The sequence below is a fragment of the Schistocerca cancellata genome, chromosome 1 (assembly GCF_023864275.1).
Source record: "Schistocerca cancellata isolate TAMUIC-IGC-003103 chromosome 1, iqSchCanc2.1, whole genome shotgun sequence".
Classification (NCBI taxonomy): domain Eukaryota; kingdom Metazoa; phylum Arthropoda; class Insecta; order Orthoptera; family Acrididae; genus Schistocerca; species Schistocerca cancellata.
Genome location: NC_064626.1, coordinates 867,000,801 through 867,024,466, shown reverse-complemented (window position 1 = coordinate 867,024,466; position 23,666 = coordinate 867,000,801).

Sequence of the window (23,666 nt, the reverse complement as noted above, 5' to 3'; positions counted from 1 at the left end):
GGTTCGAATCCTGCCTCGGGCATGGATGTGTGTGATGTCCTTAGGTTAGTTAGGTTTAAGTAGTTCTAAGTTCTAGGGGACTGATGACCTCAGATGTTAAGTCCCATAGTGCTCAGAGCCATTTGAACCAGTTTGAAGCACATTTTCCGCATTGTTACTCGATAAGGACCGTAATATGTAAAATTTCGGGGGTGCTAAATCATAAGAACAGCAGAGTAATAGCGGACATTATCACGGAGTAGCAGTGACTGATGCAGTCTGCTTGACCGTTTTTCCTTTACTGTGACCGCGAGTCGCCTCAGTTGTTGAGAGCAGATGGCAGTTACGATGGACGTACCTGTGGAAGCAGTCTATAGTACACAACACATTTTTTGTGCCAGTAGATTCATAACATTACCTTTATGGACTTACGAAGGTTGTTAAGATGATTTTATTAGAAGTAATAATTTATTTTAATGGAGTTAACACAAAGAACCATGTCTTCTCACTAGTTATGATGATTTGAATGAGAGAACTCGGTACCTTTACAGCCTTGTCCATGGACTTGTTGGTTCAAATCACCATCTGATCGTCTTGCTTTAGATTTGCCACGATTTTCCTAAACGGCGTAAAGTAAACGCTAGTATGATTCCTTTGAGAGGACGCGGCCAGTTTACTTCCTTATCCTTCCCGCCACATCTTCAATTCCCGCGTCGTCGTTGGCCTTTCCTTGAATTATGAACCTTCCAAATTGAGTGTGACGAATAATGAACTTTAAAACAATCGTTCTTGAAACCACAAATGTCTTGAGTTGCATTTACCACCTACGGCCAGTCACCCCTTGAGTTATCCATATTGAAAGCGAAAAAAATGTCACAAGTGTTAGACTTTTTCCGTGCGTTGCACGTTTTTCTACCGCTTAAACGACTCTCTTCATAATCTTCAAACGTGAAGTATTCAGTATGTCACCAAAAGCAAAATCCTAGAACTTTAAATTAAAAATCACCGTTGATATATAGAGCTATAACCAGCAGCGGGACGGCACGCCAAACAAAAACACCACGAATACACTTGTAGCTGAGATTCACCGTCATAAAAAACTTTTGAAGGACATCATCTTCACGCCAGTGACTGTTATAAGTTTTTACTGCACTATTATAATTTCGGCCTTAGGCCATTATCATAATATCAGCACTTGATAATGGCCTAAGGCGGAAATTGCAGAGGTGCAATAAAAACTTATAACAGTCACTGGCGAAAAGATGATGTCCAAAAAAACCACGAATATTATTGCGGACCACCTGCGTTCATTCACGCTTGACGTCTTCCCCGGCGCCGAAGGCATCTCCGTGCAGGATGACTCTCGGTGTCACAAGGCCACAACGACGGTACAGCTGTTTGAGGAGGATGATAGTGAACTCAGGTTGGTACCCTGTCCATCAACTTCGCCTCATGCGAACACGATGGAACACATCTGAGAAGCGGTCGGCCGCCAGCTCAGCGCCAACAGTTCAAGGGCCGTATTTTACGAAAACTGCGTGGTGTGTGCGTAGACATCAGGAGCCATATGTCTCTGGAAACCTACCAGGAACTTGCACAGTTCATGCAACGCAGAATCGCTGATGTACTGAGTTCCTGATGTATACCAACAGACTATTAGGCACGTTGTCAGTGTTTTGCTTATCGGTGGATCTCCATCACGTGTTGATTTAGTTTAGGCACCGTTGTCACGCAGATCTCTGGACGTCGTACGTTAATGCCTAAAAAACTTGTTGACTGTTGAGAGAATCTACTTTGTGTGAATGTGAGTTGTTGCGTCCTCTAAACCATACGTCATCTGGTGTAGTTCACCGTGACGGCAGCGGCGTTCGGCCCTTAATGAGGACTTGCCAACCAGTCTAGATAATAGTAGTGTATTCTCACGACTCCTCTGTTCATTAATAGGGTAGATATTATATCGTGTTCGAGGATGGATATTAACATAAGGGTGAAACCTTCCCGCCTCCTCTATATCTCTTTTGTTACGCAAACTTCCCTTCTACAATAACCTATGAAACCTTCCCTTGCGATTTCTATCTCTTGCTTAATCATAACAAATGAAATCTTCCCTTTGAAATTAATTCTCTTTCTCAATAATAATAAGTGCAATCTTCGCATACAAATTTAAATGCTGCTTATTAAAAGTGATTTGCTGATTATTTCGACGAAACATAGAATGTGTCGTCGTCGTGGCCCTCAGTCGTTACGTGCAATAATCCAAAACTGTTCCTTACCTTTTTTACTGTTACTGGATCGCCATCTGACTGCTACATCGAACTGCGACATGAATATACTTACTCTGTTTTACTATATTAGTTGCTGGTGGGCTGTCATAACAAGTGGCTGTATTTGTTACGAAAGGTGACGTTATTCTTTAATAGCAAAGCTGACGTTATTCTTTAATTAAGTTGACTGAAGTTACGTAATTCATAGTTAAACTTTTTCTTGACAACAATAAAATTTTTCAAAGTTTTACGTTGATGGTTTTTGGAATGGATTATAACCAGTAATGCAATATTGCTGGCAAAAATTAATTATATTCTGAAAACGAGTCTTCAAATATTTACTGTTGGTAATGAAATGATTTTACAAGCTTTCAAATGGGACTTACTTTTTACAATAATCTTACAACTAGCATTGCGCAAAGATACCTTCAGTAGTCTTGAGTTCCCCCCAAAAAAATAAAAAATTAAAAAAAATAAAAAAATAAAAAAAGAAAGAAAAAATAAATAAAAAATCAATAATATGGTTCAAATGGCTCTGAGCACTATGGGACTTAACATCTGAGGTCATCAGTCCCCTAGAACTTAGAACTACTTAAACCTAACTAACCTAAGGACATCACACACATCCATGCCCGAGGTAGGATTCGAACTTGCGACCATAGCAGTCGCGCGGTTCCAGACTGAAGCGCCTAGACCCGCTCCACCACCGTGGCCGGCCAATCAATAATATTACTTCCTCTTATGATAATAGTTAGCTGATGTCTCTGTACATCCGTTTACAATCTCTTGTAAATCATAGCTGGTGGCTGGCAGGCACACCGCTCCTCTCAACCTCTCGAGTCAGACCTGCTACCGACTCGCTTCACATCTCGCTTACTACTGACTTCCTACGAACTCTAAAATGCGGTCTCTCCCGCCAACAATACTTTGCTGCAGACATTCCCTGCTACCACAATTATTTCCAAAATGACAAATGTTAATTATTCCTACTTAATCCTATTAAGAAAATATAAACATCTTTCATAAATTGTGGTTTGGCAACAGGTAATAGAAATATACACGTGTTACAAGGGTTTCTGGTATATTTGTTTACATGCATACATGCGTGCATGTATGCCAGTGTGTACGTGTGTGTGTGTGTGTGTGTGTGTGTGTGTGTGTGTGTGTGTGTGTGCGTACGTGCGTATGTGGGTGTGTGCGTGTGCGTGCGTCTGTGAGACAGAAAAATATATGTATTTACAACTGATTTTATGGCAGATTCTGTATACACATCAAGGATTTAACCTCATTCATTATGTAATGTTAAGAAAACAATACATAGGAGATATCAAAACTCTGCAACAAAACACCATCAACAAAAACCACAACATCGACATGTATTGCATTCAGACATTTATAGCGGAGAGCTAAAGATCAATTCTATTCAAAGAACGTGCATTGGGATAATAACTGAACTATACGATCTCAAACATTCACTGAGGTGACAAAAGTCACGGGATAGTGATATGCACGTATACAAATGTCGGCAGAATCGCTTACACACGGTACAAAAGACAGTGGATTGGCGGAGATACCATTTCTACTCAGGCGACTGATGTGAAAAGGTTTCGCATGTAATCATGGTCGCACGAGATGAATTAGCAGACTCTGAATGCGGAACGGTAACAGGGGTTTGCCGCAGGAGACATTCCGTTCTGGAAATCGTTAGTGTATTCAATATGCCGAAATCCACAGTGTCAGGAGTGTGCAGAGATTACCAAATTTCAGGCATTACCTCTCAGTACAGAAAATATAGTGGGCGACGTCCTTCACTTAACCACAAAAGCATCGGCGTTTGCGTATAGTTTTCAGTGCTAACAGACAAGCAACACTGCGTGAAATAACCGCATAAATCAACCTGGGACGCACGACGAACATATCCGTAAGGACCAGTGTGTCGAAATCTGGCGTTGATGGACTGTGTCAACAGACGACAGACGCGAGTGCCTTACTAACAGCACGACGTCGCTTGCATTGTATCTCTTGGGCTCAAGAGCGCATCTGTTGGAACCTAGACGACTGGAAAACAGCCGGCCCCTGAGGCCGAGCGGTTCTAGACGCTTCAGTCTGGAACCACGCGGCTGCTACTGTCGCAGGTTCGAATCCTGCCTCAGGTACGGATGTGTGTGATGTCTTTAGGTTAGTTAGGTTTAAGTAGTTCTAAGTCTAGGGGACTGATGACCACAGATGTTAAATCCTATAGTGCTTAGAGCCATTTGAATCTGGAAAACCGTGGCGTGGTCACATGAGTCCCGATTTCAGATGGTAAGAAGTGATGGTAGGGTTCGAGCGTGGCGCAGACGTCACAAAGGCTTGGATCCACGTGGTCAACGAGGCACTTTGCAAACTGGTCGTGGCTCCATAATGGTGTGGGCTGTCCCTATATGCAATTAACTGCATCTTGTAGTCCAACTGAACCGATCATTGACTGGAAATGGTTATGTTCGGCTACTTGGAGACTATTTGCAGCTATCCATGGACTTCATGTTCCAAAACACACATTGAGTTGTTATGGATGACAATTCACCATGTAACTAGGCCACAATTGTAAGCGACTGGTTTTAAGAACATTCTGGATGATTCGAGCGCATGACGCAAATCCCAACCTACATTTATGGGACGTAATCTAGAGGTCAGTTGGTGCACAAAATGCTGCGCCGACAACACTTTCGCAATTATGGACGCCTATAGAGGCAGCATGGCTCAATATTTCTGCTGGGGACTTCCAACGACTTGTTGAGTCCATGCCATGCCGAGCTGCTGCCCTATGCCGGCGAGAAGGAGGCCCGACACGATAATAGGAGGAGTCCCATGCCTTTTGTCACCTCGGTGTATTGTTGCACAACATCCCTGTCCCCGGGTGCACTAATAAATTTTCGAAGCTGTTACTCGACACAAGCGGTTAAAGAACCAAATGCGACCCAGCTCGTGTGTCACAAACATAATCGAGAGCACGCAAAGAGTGCCAATAACGAAAGAGCAGCAAGACGCTCGTAACTCGTTGTTACACAACGAGCAGAGCCACAGCGAGCAGCGCAAATGATGTAGTGTAAGAGCACCTAGTGTCGTTTTGCAAACTCTGCAAACAGAGTAATAACATGCAGCATCCCAGCTTCCCAAACCCCAAGGCGCTGTAGTTTGTTGTTGTTGTTGTTGTTGTTGCCTTCAGTCCTGAGACTGGTTTGATGAAGCTCTCCATGCTACTCTATCCTGTGCAAGCTTATTCATCTGCCAGTACTTATTGCAGCCTACATCCTTCTGAATCTGCTTAGTGTATTCATCTCTTGGTCTCCCTCTACGATTTTTACCCTCCACGCTGCCCTCCAATGCTAAATTTGTGATCCCTTGATGCCTCAGAACATGTCCTACCAACCGGTCCCTTCTTGTCAAGTTGTGCCATAAACTCCTCTTCTCCCCAATTCTATTCAATACCTCCTCATTAGATACGTAATCTACCCATCTAATCTTCAGCATTCTTCTGTAGCACCACATTTCGAAAGCTTCTATTTTCTTCTTGTCCAAACTGTTTATCGTTCATGTTTCACTTCCATACATGGCTACACTCCATACAAATACTTTCAGAAACGACTTCCTGACACTTATATCGATACTCGATGTTAACAAATTTCTCCTCTTCAGAAACGCTTTCCTTGCCATTGCCAGTCTACATTTTATACTCTCTCTACTTCGACCATCATCAGTTATTTTGCTCCCCAAATAGCAAAACTCCTTTACTACTTTAAGTGTCTCATCTCCTAATCTAATTCCCTCAACATCACCCGACTTAATTCGACTACATTCCATTATCCTCGTTTTGCTTTTGTTGATGTTCATCTTATATCCTCCTTTCAAGACACTGTCCATTCCGTTCAACTGCTCTTCCAGGTCCTTTGCTGTCTCTGACAGAATTACAATGACATCGGCGAACCTCAAAGATTTTAATACCTACTCCGAATTTTTCTTTTGTTTCCTTTACTGCTTGCTCAATATACAGATTGAATAACATCTGGGAGAGGCTCAACCCTGTCTCCTCCCTTCCCAACCACTGCTTCCCTTTCATGTCCCTCGACTCTTATAACTGCCATCTGGTTTCTGTACAAATTGTAAATGGCATTTCGATCCCTGTATTTTACCACTGCCACCTTTAGAATTAGAAAGAGAGTGTTCCAGTCAACATTGTCAAAAGCTTTCTCTAAGTCTACAAATGCTAGAAACGTAGGTTTGCCTTTCCTTAATCTTTCTTCTAAGATAAGTCGTAGAGTCAGTATTGCCTCACGTGTTCCAATATTTCTACGGAATCCAAACTGACCTTCCCCGAGGTCGGCTTTTACCAGTTTTTCCACACGTCTATAAAGAATTCGCGTTAGTATTTTGCAGCTGTGACTTATTAAACTGATAGTTCGGTAATTTTCAGACCTGTCAACACCTGCTTTCTTTGGGATTTGAATTATTATATTCTTCTTGAAGTCTGAGGGAATTTCGCCTGTCTCATATATCTTGCTCACCAGATGGTAGAGTTTTGCCAGGACTGGATCTCCCAAGGCCGTCAGTAGATCTAATGGAATGTTGTCTACTCCCGGGGCCTTGTTTCGACTCAGGTCTTTCAGTGCTCTGTCAAACTCTTCACGCAGTATTATATCTCCCATTTCATCTTCATCTACATCCTCTTCCATTTCCATAATAGTGTCCTCAAGTACATCGCCTTTGCATAGACCCTCTATATACTCCTTCCACCTTTCTGCTTTCCCTTCTTTGCTTAGAACTGGGTTTCCATCTGAGCTCTTGATATTCATACAAGTGGTTCTCTTTTCTCCAAAGGTCTCTTTAATTTTCCTGTAGGCAGTATCTATCTTACCCCTAGTGGAATAAGCCTCTACAGCCTTACATTTGTCCTCTAGCCACCCCTGCTTAGCCATTTTGCACTTCCTGTCGATCTCATTTTTGAAACGTTTGTATTCCTTTTATCCTGCTTCATTTACTGCATTTTTTATATTTTCTCCTTTCGTCAATTAAATTCAATATTCGATCTGTTACCCAAGGATTTCTACTAGCACTTGTCTTTTTACCTACTTGATCCTCTGCTGCCTTCACTACTTCATCCCTCAGAGCTACCCATTCTTCTTCTGCTGTATTTCTTTCCCCCATTCGTGACAATTGTTCCCTTATGCTCTCCCTGAAACTCTGTACAAGCTCTGGTTTAGTCAGTTTATCCAGGTCCCATCTCCTTAAAGTCCCCCCTTTTTGCAATGTCTTCAGTTTTAATCTATGGTTCATAACCAATAGATTGGGGTAGAGTCCACATCTGCTCCTGGAAATGTCTTACAATTTAAAACCTGGTTCCTAAATCTCTGTCTTACCATTACATAATGTATCTGATACCTTTTAGTATCTCCAGGATTCTTCCATGTGTACAACCTTGTTTCATGATTCTTGAACCAAGTGTTAGCTATGATTAAGTTATGCTCTGTGCAAAATTCTACCAGACGGCTTCCTTTTTCATTTCTTACCCCCAATTCATATTCAGCTACTATGTTTCCTTCTCTCCCTTTTCCTACTCTCGAATTCCAGTCACCCATGACAATTAAATTTTCGTCTCCCTATACTACCTGAATAATTTCTTTTATCTCATCATACATTTCATGAATTTCTTCATCATCTGAAGAGCTAGTTGGCATATAAACTTCTACTACTGTAGTAGGCGTGGGCTTCGTGTCGATCTTGGCCACAATTATGCGTTCACTATGCTGTTTGTAGTAGCTTACACGCACTCCTATTTTTTTTTATTCAGTGTTATTAAACCTACTCCTGCATTACCCCTATTTGATTTTGTATTTATAACCCTGTATTCACCAGACCGAAAGTCTTGTTCCTCCTGCCACCGAACTTCATTAATTCCCACTATATCTAACTTTAACCTATCCATTTCCCTTTTTAAATTTTCTAACCTACCTGCCCGATTAAGGGATCTGACATTCCACGCTCAGATCCGTAGAACGCCAGTTTTCTTTCTCCTGATAACGACGTCCTCTTGAGTAGTCCCCGCCCGGAGATCCGAATGGGGGACTATTTTACCTCCGGAATATTTTACCCAAGAGGACACCATCATCATTTAACCATACAGTAAAGCTGCATGCCCTCGAGAAAAATTACGGCCGTAGTTTCCCCTTGCTTTCAGCCGTTCGCAGTACCAGCACAGCAAGGCTGTTTTGGTTAGTGTTACAAGGCCAGATCAGTCAATCATCCAGACTGTCGCCCATGCAACTACTGAAAAGGTTGCTGCCGTTCTTCAGGAACCACACGTTTGTCTGGCCTCTCAACAGATACCCCTCCATTGTGGTTGCACCTATGGTAAGGCTATCTGTATCGCTGAGGCACGCAATCCTCCCCACCAACGGCAAGGTCCATGGTTCATGGGGGGGGGGGGGGTGGCGCTGTAGTAGTAATGCGAAATGCAGAGGCAGGGAAAACCGTCAGTAATTGAGAAACATGATGCAAACTAGTCCACTGACACCAGTGGTTAAACTAGAGCAAATGGCCGCCTAACCTGCTACAATGACGTGGTGTCTGGACTTAAGTATCCCTGTTACAGACACCTCGTCCTCAGTGTCTGGGCATTCTGTCCACATCACAAGTCCTGACAGACTGACAGTCTCGCTAGTTCCCGGCTAACTCCTCTGGCGAACCACGCCGCGCTGCTTGCTGCCTGTTTGAAGACTTCATCTACGAGAAAGCAGTCTGCCGGCTGTGGTTGGACTTGATCGCTCCGTGCTGCCGCTGCCGGCGGGTCGCAGACGTGACTGACAAGATGCAGACCTGATGGGCCTCCCACCCGACTAACTGCAAGCTGCCATCTTCTAACTTCTGGCTGTGCACCTGAGTTATTTATTTGCTGTCATTTACAAAAGACCTGCCATCTTAATACTAAGACAGATCACACTTTCACGATATGGCTGGCTCTGAGCACTATGCGACTTAACTTCAGAGGTTATCAGTCGCCTAGAACTTAGAACTAATTAAACCTAACTAACCTAAGGACATCACACACATCCATGCTCGAGGCAGGATTCGAACCTGCGACCGGAGCGGTAGCTCGGTTCCAGACTGTAGCGCCTAGAACCGCATGGCCACTCCGGCCAGCTTCATGCCGGCCGCAGTGGTCTCGCGGTTCTAGGCGCGCAGTCCGGAACCGCGCGACTGCTACGGTCGCAGGTTCGAATCCTGCCTCGGGCATGGATGTGTGTGATGTCCTTAGGTTAGTTAGGTTTAAGTAGTTCTAAGTTCTAGGGGACTGATGACCACAGCTGTTAAGTCCCATAGTGCTCAGAGCCATTTGAACCATTTTGAGCCAGGTTCACGATATGAAATTATACATGTACAGAATGTGAAACCTGTTTAATATTTCTCATCTTTAATAACGTTTAACAATATGGCAGCTTTAAATACTTACAGACTTAAAAGTAATTAAGAAACGGAAAATCTTAAAATTAATGATTTATGCATAGAAGACAGGAAATGAGGTTATAACGTATTATAACTTTATGACATACTATAAATTCGGAAAAAATTCTAAAATAACAGGATTCTTGCATTAAAGAAGGAGAAACAAAAGGTAGTAGAAAAATACATAAATCTGTGTAAGAGATTCCACCACCTAGCTATCTAGCTATCTCGGCAAGTCGTCGTTCCCGTCACATTGGAGGTAGCGTTCAGAATATATCTTTAATATTCATTTGTTGGATTTTTGTGTACGGAAGTGTATTTGTTTTGTCGTATATTACATTTGTTATAAGTCATATGTGCTTTACATATGGCATGATCGGTACATTATTTGTGTATCTTTCCCTTCCTTTCCTGCGTGTTATGTGCATGGTGTTTGTGTTTTTGTAAGGTACACCTTGATCTAAATAACCAACTACACCGTTTGCATTACAAGTATTACTTTATCTAAGCTTTATAAACAATTACATCATTTAAATTTCACGTATTACAGAAGACGTTTCTACACATATTAAAATATTTTATGGCATTTGATCCATTTCAGTGTTCCTTATATTAGTCTTATCTTACATCTGCGTTTGTATACTAATTTTACTCTCTGTATCTGTTTCGGGGGTTATAGTTCCCCGCAAGTGCACATGGCTGTTCGGCTGAGACCAAACCGATGGTGCTGGTCTGGGTGTGGACCATGATCCGTGAAGAAATGGACCATGCCGCATATGGGATCTATATGTTTTAGGCTCATTCGTCGCTTGATGTTTGGCAAAAGGGGTAGAAGCGACCCCCTTTTTTCCAAAGCCCATTCTTTCTGCCAGGAAGTGGTTTAATTCGCGCCTTTCTATGATGTCCTGTCCTATAATTTCAATTACCTTATCGCGCCTACTGCTCGTTGGCGGGTGGTAATGCAAAGGAATACACTCCCATCACCGTGAACAGTGCCTCTGCCGACGTTGTACCGAAGGTATCCGATATCCTGAGCAGAACATTATTTTGGCCACGTCTCCCAAAGATTTTGTGTGTTGCGAGCTACAACAGATGCACCTAAGCGCTCGCTGCAAAGCGTACTAAGGATTCGAATAGTGAGATATGAAACGTACTTATTGTCTTTGTGGCTAGTCTATATTTTGTAGACTCTAGTCTTGCTAATTTAAGCATTATTTTCATTGCTTTGTCGGTCGTAAGTCCGGTATGTTCAGTGAATTTCAGTTTGTCGTCAGTGTGTAAACCTGGTTATTTTGTCAGTTTTTTCCGTTGCAAGATTGTGTTATTTAGTTTGATGCAGAGATTTCTTTTAAGTTCGCCTTCCAATAGTAAATACACCGTTTTATGAACTGCATTTGTTATTTTACTGTTGTTACACTATTCATTAATGTCTATGAGAAGTTGCGTACTCTCTTGTTCTAAATGTATTCTTTAATTTGCCAGTATCATTACTATTGTCTTATCTTCGCGTATAGCAGAAGCCGCCGAAGGTTATCAAAAATGGTTCAAATGGCTCTGAGCACTATGGGACTTAACATCTATGGTCATCAGTCCCCTAGAACTTAGAACTACTTAAATCTAACTAACCTAAGGACATCACACAACACCCAGTCATCACGAGGCAGAGAAAATCCCTAACCCCGCTGGGAATCGAACCCGGGAACCCGGGCGCGGGAAGTGAGAACGCTACCGCACGACCACGAGATGCAGACCCGAAGGTTATCAAAAGGGCCAGATATATTAAGTATCTTATCTTTGTGAATAGCAGAAGCCGCCGAAGGTTATCAAAAGGGCCAGATACATCAAGTAACATTGCCACCACATATTTCCCTTGTCGACCCTGAGTTACCTGTAAAGCCCTATTTACCACATCGTCGATAGACTTGTGTAGCCTGAACCCGTACTGATGTGGACTGAGGACTGTGTGACAGTGGTCCCTCACACAGTAGCCTCTCCTGCATCTGGCTGCTGTGTGCGTACCGCCTTGCTGGCTGTACGCTGTGTGTTGACGGAGCCCCTGGCTTCCGCTTTCACTACAGCCGTCAATAGCCACCCGTGGATGCAAGCCTAACCCCGTGTCCACCTTTGAGAGCCGGCCGAAGTGGCCGTGCGGTTAAAGGCGCTGCAGTCTGGAACCGCAAGACCGCTACGGTCGCAGGTTCGAATCCTGCCTCGGGCATGGATGTTTGTGATGTCCTTAGGTTAGTTAGGTTTAACTAGTTCTAAGTTCTAGGGGACTAATGGCCTCAGAAGTTGAGTCCCATAGTGCTCAGAGCCATTTCCACCTTTGAGAGTGCTGAGGCCGAGTCTGCGGACTGCCTCGCTGGCCCCAACTCCCGCCTCGCTATCAGACAGTGTGCATGACCTGCCACAAGCTACGTGAGCTATTAGAGTTATGTGTCCAGCATTCCTCGCTGATGCCTGAGTGGACAGCCGGCCCGTTTCCTGCGAGCCAGAGAAGATAATATTCCTTGCAGCATTCATATAACTAAAATGTCATGAAGAACACCGCTGTTTCACTGATGCATTCGGACGTGAGACTGAAACACTCGCCAGACCGCAGAGCTCGGTCTCCGACACTTAACGACACCACCTAACCTGTCTAACATCGACGCCCACTGGCTTCCTGACCCTAGGGTGATCGTCATAGTATTGTGATTCGTACGCTTCGGAAACAGTTGGACGAATTAAAATTACTCTCCTTCATCGCATTCCTCTACTGATATCACTAAATAGCAGAAAATATGAAACAAAGGGTTAAAAGTGGACGTAAAATAGTATCACGAAGAAAAACAACGATGCAAATGACGTCAGTTCACCAAATATTTAATCGTTGTTGATTTTAAGTGTTGGAAACTAGCGAAAATGCGTCTGACTACGATCATTTTAACGCTCATGTCAGATCTGCACATATACGTGAGATGTTTGCATTTTCTTATCCAACCATGTTCTTCTTTTTGAATCGTACGCCATCATAATCTTTAAAATCGAACAGTAATTATAAACGAAGAAAAGTATACCTCGTTATCGTTCAGAGTAAGCACAAGGTTAGCAAGTGTTGAGGCGTTACTCGGAAAGCCGCGGTGTCGGCCATTTGGCGGAATGTTATGCTACACCAGAGGTAACTTGTCAATACTAAGGGCAAGAAGGACTATCAGAAAAGATTAAAAATTAGTTCAAGAAGTTGCAGTGTGTACGATGTATAAATAAGAAGACAAAATATTGAACTATTACCGTTAATTCCTGACCTGCTTCATTGCATTTAGCTACGTCTGACTGTAATAGATTTCCTTGCGTCGAACTCTTAGGGAGATCATTGCAGGATGTATGCACTTGCTTTCCAATGGGGACATTTACCTTGGCTACCTTCCTTGATTTAATGCTTGGGATTTTATAAAAAGGGGTTGGCCCAAAATAATTATTTACTGTTAAGTGAAATACAATCTGATAATCTCTACACAACGGATAACGCATGAGAGGGCTCGGGCAACCAAGGAAGTTAGCAGTCAGGCAAGATCTATCTTTCATTGACTTTTGCAAATTATTTAATGATTGATTATAGTCCATCAATTGGCATAACTAATCAGGTATCCTATAAGGATGGCTTTTGGGGCTGAAATTACTACACTATGAAACCAAAGATTCTCAGCTGAAGATGTAAGTTATAATGACATGTTAGCTATGACAAGGAATACTATGTTAGTACTGTTCTTTACACTGCTCTCGCATGATCATCATACTCGTCATTCATTCTCATTCTACTTGAAACGCTTTTAGTTAATAGCAACTGAGCTTAGTTACTGTCACTATTTGATTTTGACCAGAACACGCGCTGGCATGGGGCAAAGCAGACAAATAAATTCTTAAATTAGGCTTATATAAAATTTATTAGATTCTATTAAATTCTCCCCCCCATGAACCATGGACCTTGCCGTTGGTGGGGAGGCTTGCGTGCCTCAGCGATACAGATGGCCGTACCGTAGGTGCAACCACAACGGAGGGGTATCTGTTGAGAGGCCAGACAAACATGTGGTTCCTGAAGAGGGGCAGCAGCCTTTTCAGTAGTTGCAGGGGCAACAGTCTGGATGATTGACTGATCTGGCCTTGTAACATTAACCAAAACGGCCTTGCCGTGCTGGTACTGCGAACGGCTGAAAGCAAGGGGAAACTACGGCCGTAATTTTTCCCGAGGACATGCAGCTCTACTGTATGATTAAATGATGATGGCGTCCTCTTGGGTAAAATATTCCGGAGGTAAAATAGTCCCCCATTCGGATCTCCGGGCGGGGACTACTCAAGAGGACGTCGTTATCAGGAGAAAGAAAACTGGCGTTCTACGGATCTGAGCGTGGAATGTCAGATCCCTTAATCGGGCAGGTAGGTTAGAAAATTTAAAAAGGGAAATGGATAGGTTAAAGTTAGATATAGTGGGAATTAGTGAAGTTCGGTGGCAGGAGGAACAAGACTTTTGGTCAGGTGATTACAGGGTTATAAATACAAAATCAAATAGGGGTAATGCAGGAGTAGGTTTAATAATGAATAAAAAAATAGGAGTGCGGGTTAGCTACTACAAACAGCATAGTGAACGCATTATGGTGGCCAAGATAGACACAAAACCCATGCCTACTACAGTAGTACAAGTTTATATGCCAACTACCTCTGCAGATGATGAAGAAATAGATGAAATGTATGACGAGATAAAAGAAATTATTCAGGTAGTGAAGGGAGACGAAAATTTAATAGTCATGGGTGACTGGAATTCGTCAGTAGGAAAAGGGAGAGAAGGAAACATAGTAGGTGAATATGGATTGGGGGGAAGGAATGAAAGAGGAAGCCGCCTTGTAGAATTTTGCACAGAGCATAACTTAATCATAGCCAACACTTGGTTCAAGAATCATAAAAGAAGGTTGTATACCTGGAAGAATCCTGGAGATACTAAAAGGTATCAGATAGATTATATAATGGTAAGACAGCGATTTAGGAACCAGGTTTTAAATTGTAAGACATTTCCTGGGGCAGATGTGGATTCTGACCACAATCTATTGGTTATGAACTGCAGATTGAAACTGAAGAAACTGCAAAAAGGTGGGAATTTAAGGAGATGGGACCTGGATAAACTGAAAGAACCAGAGGTTGCAGAGAGTTTCAGGGAGAGCATAAGGGGACAATTGTCAGGAATGGGGGAAAGAAATACAGTAGAAGAAGAATGGGTAGCTCTGAGGGATGAAGTAGTGAAGGCAGCAGAGGATCAAGTAGGTAAAAAGACGAGGGCTAATAGAAATCCTTGGGTAACAGAAGAAATATTGAATTTAATTGATGAAAGGAGAAAATATAAAAATGCAGTAAATGAAGCAGGCAAAAAGGAATACAAACGTCTCAAAAATGATATCGACAGGAAGTGCAAAATGGCTAAGCAGGGATGGCTAGAGGACAAATGTAAAGATGTAGAGGCTTGTCTCACTAGGGGTAAGATAGATACTGCCTACAGGAAAATTAAAGAGACCTTTGGAGAGAAGAGAACCACTTGTATGTGTATCAAGAGCTCAGATGGCAACCCAGTTCTAAGCAAAGAAGGGAAGGCAGAAAGGTGGAAGGAGTATATAGAGGGTTTATACAAGGGCGATGTACTTGAGAACAATATTATGGAAATGGAAGAGGATGTAGATGAAGACGAAATGGGAGATAAGATACTGCGTGAAGAGTTTGACAGAGCACTGAAAGACCTGAGTCGAAACAAGGCCCCGGGAGTAGACAACATTCCATTTGAACTACTGATGGCCTCGGGAGAGCCAGTCATGAAAAAACTCTACCATCTGGTGAGCACGATGTATGAGACAGGCGAAATACCCTCAGACTTCAAGAAGAATATAATAATTCCAATCCCAAAGAAAGCAGGTTTTGACAGATGTGAAAATTACCGAACTATCAGTTTAATAAGTCACAGCTGCAAAATACTTACGCGAATTCTTTACAGAGGAATGGAAAAACTGGTAGAAGCCGACCTCGGGGAAGATCAGTTTGGATTCCGTAGAAATGTTGGAACACGTGAGGCAATACTGACCTTACGACTTATCTTAGAAGAAAGATTAAGAAAAGGCAAATCTACGTTTCTAGCATTTGTAGACTTAGAGAAAGCTTTTGACAATGTTAACTGGAATACCCTCTTTCAAATTCTGAAGGTGGCAGGGGTAAAATACAGGGAGCGAAAGGCTATTTACAGTTTGTACAGAAACCAGATGGCAGTTATAAGAGTCGAGGGACATGAAAGGGAAGCAGTGGTTGGGAAAGGAGTAAGACAGGGTTGTAGCCTCTCCCCGATGTTATTCAATCTGTATATTGAGCAAGCAGTAAAGGAAACAAAAGAAAAATTTGGAGTAGGTATTAAAATTCATGGAGAAGAAGTAAAAACTTTGAGGTTCGCCGATGACATTGTAATTCTGTCAGAGACAGCAAAGGACATTGGAAGAGCAGTTGAACGGAATGGACAGTGTCTTGAAAGGAGGATATAAGATGAACATCAACAAAAGCAAAACGAGGATAATGGAATGTAGTCAAATTAAGTCGGGTGATGCTGAGGGAATTAGATTAGGAAATGAGACACTTAAAGTAGTAAAGGAGTTTTGCTATTTAGGGAGTAAAATAACCGATGATGGTCGAAGTAGAGAGGATATAAAATGTAAACTGGCAATGGGAAGGAAAGCGTTTCTCAAGAAGAGGAATTTGTTAACATCGAATATAGATTTAGGTGTCAGGAAGTCGTTTCTGAAAGTATTTGTATGGAGTGTAGCCATGTATGGAAGTGAAACATGGACGATAACTAGTTTGGACAAGAAGAGAATAGAAGCTTTCGAAATGTGGTGCTACAGAAGAATGCTGAAGATAAGGTGGGTAGATCACGTAACTAATGAGGAGGTATTGAATAGGATTGGGGAAAAGAGAAGTTTGTGGCACAACTTGACTAGAAGAAGGGATCGGTTGGTAGGACATGTTTTGAGGCATCAAGGGATCACAAATTTAGCATTGGAGGGTAGTGTGGAGGGTAAAAATCGTAGAGGGAGACCAAGAGATGAATACACTAAGCAGATTCAGAAGGATGTAGGTTGCAGTAGATACTGGGAGATGAAGAAGCTTGCACAGGATAGAGTAGCATGGAGAGCTGCATCAAACCAGTCTCAGGACTGAAGACCACAACAACAACAACAACATTAAATTCTCCAACTGCACATATTTGTCCTAATATGAATTTCAATAAGAATGATCATCAAGGCGGTAGACTGGAACACATCTTAGTCGATCATTCGTGGAACATAATCAAAACTTCACACTAGACACATGCAAATCCTAGATGAATTACCTCAAAGACGTTCTTTGTTCATTGATTTGTGTATCCAACTCCACGTGGATAGTAGGAAATCAATGTTTCTTATATTTACTCTCCCACGTGGATAATTCTCGGTTCTATTGCAAAATTAAACTTTACACCCATTTCCCATCTGTCCCTAATTTAGGATGCAGGTGGTCAAGTATCCTTCCTGAACGGCTCGCGTGGCAGTGAGGAGACAACGACCAGCAGACCAGAAATAAAAAAATAGCAAGGAATTTCACACGCCAGTTTACTTAAGTATCTCACACAATTCACACACAAAATGCCTAATCAGAAATCGTACTATAACCTCTACTGCCTTTTGTTGTACAGTGGTGACCACATAGTTGTACTCAACACACTGGGCGAGGCCCGTGCAACAAAGAATATTAGTTTAATATTTGTCAAACTAATTTACGTTAATCATCAAAGGCAAAGGATAACTGATAAGAATACCAAAAGCTCTGAAGGCACCTCAAGATCTTATTACTGGATTCTGTTATGCTCCATGCTCTCGACAAAATACAAAACTTCTAACCATTGAATTTATCTTCAAAATTACTAAAAAGGGTAATCGCCACATAACCCTGCCTATAATACTGCTGAAAAAAGAATGGTTTAGTAATCTTAACAATAATATACCTCATCCTCTTTAACTGTTGCGAACTGCATGACGTAGCTTCCGTCCACCTTCTAGCCAGACCAGGAACCTCGTGCCGAAAAATGGCGGAGCGCCCCTAACGGTCACTCTGCTCTTCCCTGAGGGGGAGTGCGAGAGGGATCTATCAACCCTCGAAGACCATACTGCTACAGGTGCATATTCGTCAGATTCCGATAGGAGTTGTTGACACCAAAATTCAAGTAAATAATGCACTCTGTCCTACAGTTGTTCTGCAGACGAACCCACAATCAAAATAAACACTTCTTCTTTAATTCATAGCAGCATAATAAGGATGATGGAAAGAATATACATAGTAAGGTAATTACAGAAATGAATACATTAGCGTCCATCGCTTTTCCAGAGGCTCACTATACCATACTACACTTACAAGAATGGCTAATGCGTCATATACAATCATTGCCATAAGGTACAATGTGACACTGCGTTGAAGTGGGACAACTAGCTCCATCTCAGTACACAAGGAAGCAAAATAAATGTGGTACAGATTAAAACCTTCCTTACAAGGCAGATTTTAACGACAGTTATGGGTTAGTGGCTCATAACACTAGAAAGAAATGAGGACCCAAACGAAATCTTAACAAATAGCCTAAGCAGAAACATAAACTGTCAATGGAAGGAGACCTGTCAAGAGTTTATAAAATAAAATCTGTAACTACAAGAAGAACTGTAGTAACGATATATCTAGGTGTATTTTAATTAAGTATTGTAGTTGCATACAGTATTGACGAGGCTGACAGAAAGTTTTGAATGTAGCAAGTAGGCAGTTTCGTCTTTCTTTGAAAACAGTGACACCAGACCATTAATTTACACTGGTGTGAAAAACTCGAGGAGGAAAGTAATTTAGTATAACGCATCACTGACAAGAAACATGCAGCGATAAAACTTTGACCATACCTAAAAAGAAATTGTACAGAAAGTAACTGAAAGAAATACGCAATGCAACGAACAGAAATGACACTCTTATTCAAAACAGTCTCTTTACGAAAGGGTGTATTCGTTTCACGTGGTAAGCTCCTTGACAACATGTCTCCACAACACCGTGCCTTTGCATGACTACTTGCTTGCTGCAAGCCCATCCCAGTCTGGTTTATAATCTACTCTATCCACTGCAATGGTGTGTATCCTCCAGGTCTTTGACCATCAGTATTGGGATAAAATGGGTCCCGAGACATTTTGTTTGTGTGGGTTGCATACATTCAGGGGTAAGGATATATCAGGGGCAAATTATCCCTCAACTCTTAACCTACTATTATGCTAATTTATTTATGAGCCCTTGGGCATTGATGTATGACCCCTGGGGATAATCAATCCTTCTTAGAAATCTCCACTCCTCCCCCTCCTCCTCCCAACATCCCTCTGGAAATCTCCAATCCTCTCCCCCTCTGCATCACTGATACGAGTACACTTTCAGTATCAAATTAATTGACTAAGTAATTAAATTGATCAATTAATTACCCCCTTCCCCTCCTAGGAAATCCCCCAATCCTCCCCTCACCCACTACTCCCCTCCCCTCACCCATCTGGAAATTGGTGGGAAATAGATTCAGTCAGTGACAGAGTGGACGGATCTCACAATACGAAATTCAAATCAATGTCAATAACAGTCTTTGCTTCAATTTTCATATTCTTTATTTGATCAGTTTTCAGGACACTGGCCACCCCCACTTGAGTACAGCTCACATCAGCACCCACCTGCACCCACTTCACATAACATAAGAGTGTAAACATCAAGGAATGGAATAAAGTGTGGTATATTATCCGCTGGTTTGCGTCGCTGTTGCGTGTGTCTTCGTCCAGGCGCCGCCGCAGAGGTCAAAAACCGCCCAGTGCCCTAATTACAGATCACGATACTAAATACCACCGACCGCGGACCGGAAGTCGGCGTCCTTTGATGTTAGATATCCAGCAAACCACCTCCCCTCTCTCTAAAGTGGCTACTTCCTGTTGTAACATCTGCGCCTCAATTCCATAGAAGAAGGTGACGTACCTATCCGCCCGAAGGACCTCAATTTGTTATCGCGGCCCCCAAACAAAGCATCAATAACATCCAGTTTGTGTAAACACATGCATGCAGAAGCAACATCTTCAAACTCGCATACGGATGTTTTCATACCTCCTCAGAATACTGGTAGAGAGAGAGGAGATTAATGTTTAACATCCCATCGACAACGAGAACATTAGGGACAGAGCACAAGCTCGGATTGGGGAAGGGAAGGGAAGGAAATCGGCTATGTCCTTTCAAAGGAAACATCCCGGAATTTGCTGGTTAGTTGGTTGATTTGGAGGAGAGGACCAAACAGTGAGGTCATTGCTCCCATCAGATTAGGGAAGGCAGGAAAATGAAGTCAGCTGTGCCCTTTTGAAGGAACCATCCCGGCATCTGTCTCAAGTGATTTAGAGAAATCACAGAAAACCTAAATCAGGATGGTCGAACTCAGGTTTGAACTGTCATCCTCCCAAATGCGTGTACAATGCGCTAACCACTGTTCCACCTCACTCGGCCCGGTATTTGCATTAGGCGAGTTAGGAAAATCATGAAAAATCTAAATCACGATGGCTGGACGCAGGTTTGAACCGTCGTCCTCCCGAATTAGAGTCCAATGTGCTAATGACTGCCCCACCTCACTTGGTCAGAATACTGTGTTCCTATTGGCTAATGCTGGGGACAAAGGGAACGCTCGTGCAACTGCACTTCAAAAATGGCGGAAAATAGTCCATTTGCCCTATTCTATACAATTTGCGGAAGTAGATAGCTGAAAACACTCACCACCACCTTACGATGATTCTTCTTTACAGTAAAACATATTTTCAACATTTGAGAATCAAATGTAAAAATTTTGCAAATCGTATAATTACATTTTCACCACAAATATATTGTAGCAATAAATATATCCGAGGTCTTGTATGCACCTACATTTGAGAACACAAGAACCTTCCTCCATCACAACGTCTCCACCTTATACTAAATATTTCTGGCGAAAAAAACCTTCCAGCCACACTAGTAGTTGAGAGACCATCTCCAGGCATCCATACGCTGACTCTACCACATGATTAAGAGCCAGAGAGACTGTTACCATGGCCATCCAGCCATCAACCGATCAATTTATGTGAGGGGGAACAACCGTACAGCGCAAACACTCACCATATTGATTCTTGTTGTGCAACACACATGTCTGCTTCTGTTGCCACTCTCCCAGCGTACTGGGTAGTTCACTATTCAGCTATCCAAGGGGCGCCACTAGGACCACCACCGAGACTTGTCCCCGGGGCTGCGAGCAACAGCCAACATTCTTTGAACGCGCCGCTCGTGTGAGGCTAAGCCACTGCTTCCGATCGGCCACAGGCTACGAACAGTACAAGACGAGCACGTGTGGCTTGGACGTGTAGTTCTAACTGAAATTCCACCCCGAAATTGACTCCGCAGTTTAAAAAATCAACTTTACCCAATCTGAAACAGGCGTGTTGCTGCCCATGCAACTTGAATTTCTCAGGCGAAATTCAGATTCCTTCCTTTTATGCGTGTTATTTTCGAAGACAGAAGAAATCGGACCATACACGCGTTTTCACGTCGCTAAAGTACCGTTACTTGTGAAAATACAGTACAACAGTATGACATAAGCTGTATTTCCTCTAAGTACTTTCTCATCTGGTAAAAAAAAAGTTCTTATCAGCTTAATATCTCTAGTGTCCTGCATCACAGGACTAGGACATTAAACTCATTTTTGGATCACGTTCGTAGTACTCTTGACCTCACTTCCATCCACCCAGCGGCACGTTATTGATATTAAAATTGATTGACTAAGTAATTAAATTGATCATGAGGGGCCCCTGGCATGGTGAACGATTTTTTTCCTGTAGTCGGATTAATCTCGCCAGGTAACTCAAATGGGAATCCCTGGAGGAAAGAGGATGTTCTTTCCGAGGAACACTATTCCGAGCCGACGTTTGAAGCTGACTGTAGAAAGATTCTGCTGCCATCATCATACATTTCGTGTAAGGACCATGAAAATAAGACACGAGAAATTAGCGCTCATAGACACTCTTAATTTCTCTCTCTCTGTTTGCGAGTGAAATGGGAAAGGAAATGACTAGCAGTGGTGTGGGACACCCTTCACAGCGCACTGTACGATGTCACTCCAGCCATTTATAAGCACACAAAACTCACAGGAGAGCGTTGTCTCTTACTTATTGACAAAACAAGAAACAGATCTTCTGCTACTAATTGTCTTTCGGTAAAACCCTTTGTATTAGCCCCTAATTTTCTCACATCAGTCACATCGAGAGACATATGTGAGAGACTGTAATATGTTTGTCCACAATACTTAAAAGAAAAGGTGTGGAGCCCATCTCTACTCCCCTTTCGTCAGAGTATCGCTTTCCTGACGTATTCTCACGACTCCTCCAACCTTCGTTATATAGCATTTGAATCCGCCTGATTTCAAAAAGTAAAAGATGTCCCCCCCCCCCCCCCCCCAAGTCACAGACACCTGATCATTCTCTCGAAAGCTCATCACATCCCGACATCCCCTGTTTCATTAGTTAGAAAACTGTCTAGTCCATCACCCATCACTGACCGGGCAGAGAACTATCTAAAGAAGAAAAGTAGCACACTAACGAACAGGAGGAAATCCGCAACCACACGGAGTATGCATGGATTGCACAAAGAAATTCAGAAGCATAACACCTACAATTCATGGCTATCTATAAATGTCCCCCTGTACATGACCTCCTTTGTCATATGCCTATGATTATTATGTTACAAATACGACAGTCTAATGGTGTGAGTCTTCGTTGACAGCCCAATCTCTCTCTCTCTCTCTCTCTCTCTCTCTCTCTCACTCTCTCACTCTCTCTCCCTCCTTGTTATTTTTATAACATCCAACAGAATAAAACTACGAACTACAAAAGCTTCGCTAACATCACTTGGTAGAGAATGCAGTAAGATTCTACTGCATCTCTCTCTTCTGATAAATTATATCGAAAACAAATACTGTCTGCGTGTTGACATCGACCTTATGTGTGATCCCATTAAATATACATGTATTGGTCTATTCAGGCACGCAGTTTGTGATAGTAGTCGCTTCCACAGGCCTGTGTGAAGTTTTTTCGTCTGTACTGGCGGAAGACCTTACCCGACAGACTGTCAATCACAATAGAGGGTTCTTGTATTGTTGATTCACAAACAGTTTGATACACTTTTTTTTGCTATAATACATCGAAGCAGTGTATGCCTACAGCTTTGTAAACAGTCATACTTTAGTTTTTCTGCAATGCCTTTGAGGTCTGTGTCAGGTGCTAAACTGACATTAACATGTTCCGATCCGTTGATTCCCACAGAAAGATGTACATTGCATGGTATAAAGTAAGCTGCTCCCACAACACACAGGATGGTTGAAATAAAAGACAGAGACGGTGTCTCTTATTGACAAAAATTTGGAAGAGATAACATAAGGAAATTGCAAGAGTTTGCAGCATTATGGAGCGTTTCCAAACAGCTGTCAAAAAAGTGACGATCACTGCATTTAATCTCCTCTTCCACAGCGACAGGATAGCAAATGTCTTTGTTCCATATTTGAAGCGATGAAGAGCATTGATTCCTCATGTTGGTGGTGCATATTTCAACCAGGTATATGGTCTCTATTTCTGTGTCCTAGGTGGTAGTCATCCTGACCTCCAAATTTTTGGACACTGCATCTTTTACTTTTATGGCTTACAATGTATAACTGCCTGTGGATCAGCGGGGTATTCGACAGGACTTAAACCAATAGAGCACAGATAGCATCCACAACTAGTTGTGAGTCACACTTGTGGATCAATGGAATGGTTTTCATACAACCAGGCGAGCATGTAACTACCCTTA